We start from the raw sequence: 7,121 nt of genomic DNA, 5'->3' as shown, positions 1-7,121 counted from the left end.
ACTGCCACTGCCAGCCCACAATGGACACAGCCAGCTGGTCACTGCCATTGCCAGCTACTGCCATCCAGTACCACCTTGCTCTAAGCACCATAGGTCAACTCTGTCGGGTTTTTGCTGGTGGTCTTCACTGAATGCAGTCTCTAGACCTCTTTGGTATTGACACCTCTGAGTGTTTATTGCTCTTTCTTTTGAAACAACCCAGGATAAAAATCCCAAGTAGATGTACAGGACCATTGCAGCCCATACTACCTGAGAAACAAATTGCGAGCAAGTTTACAGGAGCAGCAAAGCAAGTCTGCTGCAGCCCAGGGCTTCAGTACACAGGAGGGAGCCCTCCTAGACTAAACCCAGAAGTGGCTGCGCATGCTGCTTATATAGCATCTGCAGGCCTGCGGCAATGAGGGGTGGGCCTGAAAGCTTGCTGTGAATGCTGGATATGCAAATAAGGGGCCCAGAACCCCCTCCCCCTTACTAATCTCAGCCACTCCAGGGCGCCCCCTTCCTTCTTCACAAAGGCAACAGCAGCATCTGGAGTGGTGGGAGGGGTCAAGGGGCAGCACACTGTCTGTCTCACTGCACTCATGTTGGAGTGGAGGTTTGACAGCTAGGGAGGACATGGAAGCAAACTGTCTCCATCCACTGGAAGAGGTGAGGTGAGGCGGAGCAAGGGGAGGGGCAAGGGAGGGGAACCGCTGGCTTCCAGGAAGTGATTGGGATTAAACTCATCAGGGATTCACTGTAATCCCACACCCCTACACCCCCCACCCCCATATCTGGCACAGGGAAAACGAGAGTCAGGTATTTGTCATCTGTCTCACTGAAATGCCCAGGCTTCTGGCAGGAGGATACCCTGCCTTCCCCAGGACCCCAAATACCCATGGCTCTGGGGTCCCACAGCATTCCTGGGTCTTAAACAAACACCACGATACAGGCCATCTGAGCCCCCACACCGTAGGAATAAGGGGTGAATCCTCCAAAACTCAGGCCTGGCCTGACAGCCCCAGGGCTGATCCCAAGTGGAAGTCTCCGGGGCTGGAAGTGGCCTGATCCACCTCAGACACCAGTGTCCCCAAGATGGGCTGGGGAAGCTGTCCTGGTTGCCCAGGAAGGGGAGTATGGCTCTGTAGTTGGCCACCCAAGCCTACCACAATGCCCCCCACCTATGCCCACAGCAGTGCGTCCTCTTCCCTGCGGCGGGGGGCATGGCAATATCCCCTTGGACCCTAAAAGCAATGCCACTGTAAGGATCACTTTGCAGATCAAATAGGCAAATGAGATGAAATGTGTCTACAACTATGGAGGGGATTCAAATTTTAGCACTTCTAATACTATAAAATGCCATATCAACAGATTGAAAAAAACCATTTGATCAGCCCAACAGATGGCAAAAAGAGATTTTGAGAAATTCAGCATACAGTCTCAATTTGAAAACTCTGAATAAAAGGAGATCACAGCCAGCTCTGTGATGCACACCTCTAATACCAGCTACCGTGGGCTAAGGAAGAGGATCGTGAGTTCGAGGACAGCCTGGGCAACTCAGCATGATCCTGTCTCAAAATAAGGGCTGGGTGCAGCTCAGGGACAGCACACTTACCTAGTACACATGAGGCCCTGGGTTCCTTCCTAGGACCGCAAGAAAAGGAAAACACAGGTGCTTCCTTCACATGAGCTTTATAACAAGGGGGAGCCCCTGTCTCTGGCCATATGGGCCAGCCTTGCCTTCCACTGCCACTGCCCAGAAACTGGAGAAATTCTCCAAAACACCTGTCTTCAGACATTGGCCACCAGGCAATGTCCAGACCACGATGCTTGAGAGCAGGTGTATTTGCCTGTTTTCTGTTGCTAATGACACAATGCCACAGACTGGCTGAGCTATCAGAATGATAGCTCCATTTTGGCCCTTGGTTCTGGGAGGTTCTGGGAGCCCACAGTGCTGGCCTCCAGCTAGCAGAAGCCTCTGGCAGACAGCACAAGGCATCACATGGCAGGACAGAAGGCACAAGTATATGGGTGGATCTTCTGGTCTCTGTCCCTCTTTTGGGGGTGTAAAGGTGACACAAGATCTCAATATGTAATTCAGGCTGGCCTTGAACTTGCAGGGATCCTTCTGCCTCAGGCTCCACAGTACTGGGATTACAGAGGTTCTCTCTTCTTATAAAGCCACCTGATGACCAATCTCAAAGGCCCAACCTCTAAACACTACAGTGTTTAAGTTTCCACCCTATTAATACTATTATAGACAGGTAAGTTAGGCAGAGGGACCAGGCACGGGACAGTCAGGATAACCAGATCTTGGTCAGATAAGCAGGACCTGAGGTCACAGCTAACAAGACCCAGGCAGACAATGAAGTCTGACGTGACAAGCAAGGTGAAGGATGCTCCTGCCTGTCGGGACACCATTTTTGCCTTCTCATGTTGTCCTTTCAGTGAAGCACTTGGGTAGGAAAGAGGACGAGGCACATGCAGACACACGCTCGCTATGTGCCTCGGCTCCTCACAGGCCCACTTCTCGTTTAGATAAACTGGGTTCTGCCCTATAAGTGGACCTGAGTTTAACTTGGAGCAGTTTGACCCCTGGTCATTTTTTGGTATAAAAACTCCTAGACAAGAAGTCCTCACAAAAACCCTCTTCTGAGTCCTCTCCTGACTCTTGGGTCTGGTTGTTTTGTTTTTGTTTTTGTTTTTGTTTTTGTTTTTGTACTGGAATCAAACTCAGGACCTTGCGCTTGCCAGGCAGGCACTTGTGTCACTGAGCTATATCCCCGGCCGTCCCCTCCTGACTTTGGGAGCCATTCCCCTCTACTTAATAAACTTCAATCTTTGTTCTCAACTTCATTCTTCAACTTTGTGGACCCAGACTATGCTACTACAATGCCACACACTGAGGATTACACTCTAGCATGAGTTTTTGAGGGGACAAAACATTTAAATCATGGCAAAAGGGAAACAAATGAGATGGTCCTCTTTCTACCCAGCTCCTTGCTGCAGTGACAGGTGGAACCCAGACAGAGCACAGCAAAGGACCGGCTCCAGAGAGACCAGGGAACTGGGACCTGCAGGGCACTGAACAGGTGTCACACAAAGGGCCTGCATGGCTCTGTGGCTAATGCTGACCCCCATGGCCCTGGACAAAGAAGTCCTGGGAGCTGTAAAGGGAAAGTCTCCAGGGGCCACACAGGGGCGGGAGACCAGCCAGGGAAGAAGGCCTGGGAACACACAAGGTATCAAGTAGAGGCTGAGCCATGGATGAGACTGAGCCAGGAACCAGCCCCAGAGGAGAGCACGCTCCCTCACTGCGTGAGAGCAAGATGAGCCTGGGAAGGTCATAGTGATCCACAAGAACTGGACTGCCTGCCACAGGGAAGCCCTGCAGAGCAGGCACGACACAGGTGAGACACACGTCAAGCAGTAGAGGCCCGGAAACAGCCCCAGACAGCTGATGGCCAGCAATGGCTCATGGTGTCCCCACACAGAAAGTGCGGCCCCTCGGCATTCACTTCCAGGACAAATGGACCTCTGTATGGGAAAAAGTGACCCCTGACCTTTTCCCTTCCATGTACACCCAAACAACCCAAAATGGATCAGAGGTGTGAGCAGGAGCATGGAACTGTGAAACTGCCAGAAGAAAACATGAGAAAAGACCTCTGTGACATTAGGCTAGGATTCCTTAAGACAGGACAGAAAAGTCACCAATCGTAAAAGAAACTTACATGAACTGCACTTCTATAAAATTAAAAACTTTCACTCTTCAAAAGCCACTGTTAAGAAAATAAGGGCCTGGGATGTGGGTCAGTGGTATAACACCTACCTAGCATGTTCTGGGCAATGGGTTTGATCCCCAGTGCAGGAGAAATATATATATATATACACATATATATTATTATGGAGAAAAGGAGGGAGGAAGGGAAGAAGGAAACATAAGACAGAGAATGGAAGAAAACAGTTCTCATACATGTCATACATGTCAAAGGGCAACTTTTAACAGCCAATAATAAGAATGCAAGTGATTTTGGGCAAAAGATACCAGGTTAATCAGTTCTCCTTTACTGTAACAAATGGCTGAGATAAGTCGACTTTCAAGGAGGGAAGGTCTGTTTTAGCTCAGTTTTGGAGGTTTCAGACTGTTGCTTTGGAGTCAGTGAGGCAGTGCATCTACCACACCAACCACATGGCCCAGCCATTCTGCTGCAAGGCGATGGCAGCATGTGATGCTCTGTACGTTCAGAGCAGTTTTATTCATATCAGCCAAACTCTCAAAATAACCCAAAAGCCCATAAGGAGGTGATGGGATAGAACATACAGTAGACCCATTTGATGTACATGCGTGTGGACGGATGGGTTCGGACGTATTTGTGCACTATGTTAGAGTGGATGTATGTAGATATGTGTTGTAAAAATGAATACAAATCCGCAAAAAAGAAAGTTTGACTCTTCTCTGATATACAAAAGGGACCGAGGATACCACCCTGTAGCGTTTTTAGTACAGCTGACATTGTAAACACTACCTTCGTCTCACTCACAGGTTGTGAATCTTACTTAAACGCTAACCAAGCCTCTGGCCGGTTTTGCACTCCAGGACCATCTCTGCGGAGGCCCAGGCACCCCCTCTGACTTGGACACATCTGGAGGGCCCTGCTCCCCTCTTCCAGGAGTGAGTGACTTCCTGATTGTGAGAGGACAGAAGCTAGGAAAAGAGTATGTGTGCACGGACATCTCTGCCGGGCTCTGAAATGTGAGCTCTTTTGTGGAGCATGCTGCAGTCTACTCCAGGGCTGGCACAATACACAGTTCTCTTCTGCCTCTGTGCAGAGGTGTTCTGGGTAGGTGGGAAAGTGTGTTTTTAATTTTTTCTCCTTTGTGAGTGTATGTTTATTTTGTCTATGGATATGTATGTATATGATTTGTGTGTCTACTTATGCACATGGTGTGTATATATATGTGAATATGCTTCTATGTGCACGCAAGTGTGCATATGTGTCTATGTCTATGGGTCTATGCATGTGTGCATGTGTGTATGTATGTATACGTGCATAGGGATGAGACTATGGCTGTGTTGTACATATGACTGTGAGTATATAAGTATACTCTATGTGTATATATATGTGTATATGCATACATGTGTATATATGAGTGTGCATGCGCTGTGTGTCTATGGGGCTGTATTTGTGTACATGGGTGTGCATAAGTGTGTATGTGTGTCTATGGATGTGCGTGTGTATACATGGGTGTGCACATGTACATGTGTCCATGGTTGTATATGTGTATGGGTATGCATGTGCGGGCATGTGTCTGTGTGTATGGGTGTGCGTATGGGTGCCTACGGGTGTGCATGTGTGGGTATGTACGCATGTGCAGAAGTGTGCCTTTGTCGGAGAGGGTGATGATTCCTAAGATGCCAGCACAGCACATACTACCAAGCTGGTCAAGCTGAGACAGGCAACAGGGATAGGAGGCCAGCTTTTTCACATACTCTGTGTAGTAATTGCACCAAGCACACATGTAATCTGATAGAAAAACATCCTTCAGAGTCTTAGCAATGTCCGTTGTGTATGTGTGCCTGTGTCTGTATCTTTAACAACAGCAACAGTCACGTCTGCTAGCAGCCCCAGGCCCTGTGCCCAATGCTCCCTGCACACCACCCTCCTGACACCTGCCCAACCCTGCAGGAGGTGGACACTACCATGATCTCCACATTTTAGGAATGGGAAACCAGCCATGGATCCAAGGTCAAGGGGCTGGAAGCACATGATTGCTGGAACTCTCACCCAGCTCAACTAACAGCAGAGCCTGCACCAGCCACAAGCACACTGTCCCCCTAGCCCAGGAGCCCACATGAGCAGTGACCGGCAGCATCCTGAGTGGTGGCTGGGGAACCTGCAGCTCCCTGCCCCACAGTCTGGCTCTGGGCTCAGAGCCCAGGGTTTAGACTCAGCTGCTTACCCCAGGCCAGGAGCCAGCCTGCAGCAGCTGCAGGTCAGACAAGAGCCAAAGAGCACATTATACATCAGGCTCTGGGGGAATTGTCGTGCTGCCAAGAGCATGCGCGCAGGCTCATCGAAGCTAGGAAGGCTGGAGAATGAAAACACATGAATCCTGGTATATGGACTTGGACCCTGGCATGGGGATCCAGTAAGGAATTATTGTCCCCACTGGACATCTGAGGCGGCTGCAGCCCAGGAAGGCTGCCCGGCATGTCAGGTCTAGGCAGGCTGAGGGCACAGTCCACAACATTCATTGCCGCACCTTCCCCGTCACCATGGGGGGTCTTATTCTGCCCGAGCAATGCTCCTATAGTTCTTTATCCTGGTGCTAAAGCCCTGCTGTCCAGACTGCCCCTCTTTCTGTGACAACTGCCCAGCCCCACTCTCCTGGCATGGCTTTCCCTGGGCACACAGCACCCTGAGCTGACCGTGCAGGGAGTGCAGAAGAGGCACTGCTCAGTGGAGCAGCTCCTCCCTCTTGTGGCCAGATGGAGCCTCCGTTCTGAAACGAGGCCAAGGACAGTGCTCCTCCCCAGCAAGGGCCGGCAAGCCTACTTGCTTGTGGCACAGCCTGGACAGCTGAGGTCAAGAGAAGCAAGAACAGGAGTGACAACGTCCCTTCCACACCATCTAAACACAGGGTACAAATGTCTACAAACTCATAGTGGGGGAAAAAGCAGAGAAAACGGGACACGGATATGAGCTTATTTCACAGAAAGGGCAACAGAAATGGCCAATAAACTGGAGGGAAGGTGCTCAGCTTCATTAGGATTTGAAAAAAGCAAGTTCTAGTTCATGAGGAAATAACTTCCAACCCTCTGTCACAAAAACAGGACCATCACAGCGAGGCCTTGACGAAGGTGCACTGCTATTTGGTACACGCCAGTACCAGTGTTTGGGGACACAGTGGGCACCACTGGAATTCATGAAGTCACAGTTGAAAACACCCTTCCTCCCTCCTGGGTGCAGCCCCAGGGGTCCCTGGCCCAGGCACATGAAAATGTTGGTGGCAATGCTCTTGTTTTTATTTGATTGGGTTTTGTTATTATTTTAAAGAGTAAAAGGAGGATAACATAGTAATAGGGGGGCTTACTGAATTATAGGCAAAGTGGTAGGAAATTATCAATGGTTGTTGTTTTA

The sequence above is a fragment of the Chinchilla lanigera genome, unplaced genomic scaffold (assembly GCF_000276665.1).
Source record: "Chinchilla lanigera isolate Chin_1 unplaced genomic scaffold, ChiLan1.0 scaffold00028, whole genome shotgun sequence".
NCBI lineage: Eukaryota > Metazoa > Chordata > Mammalia > Rodentia > Chinchillidae > Chinchilla > Chinchilla lanigera.
Note: the sequence above shows the minus strand (reverse complement) of the source record.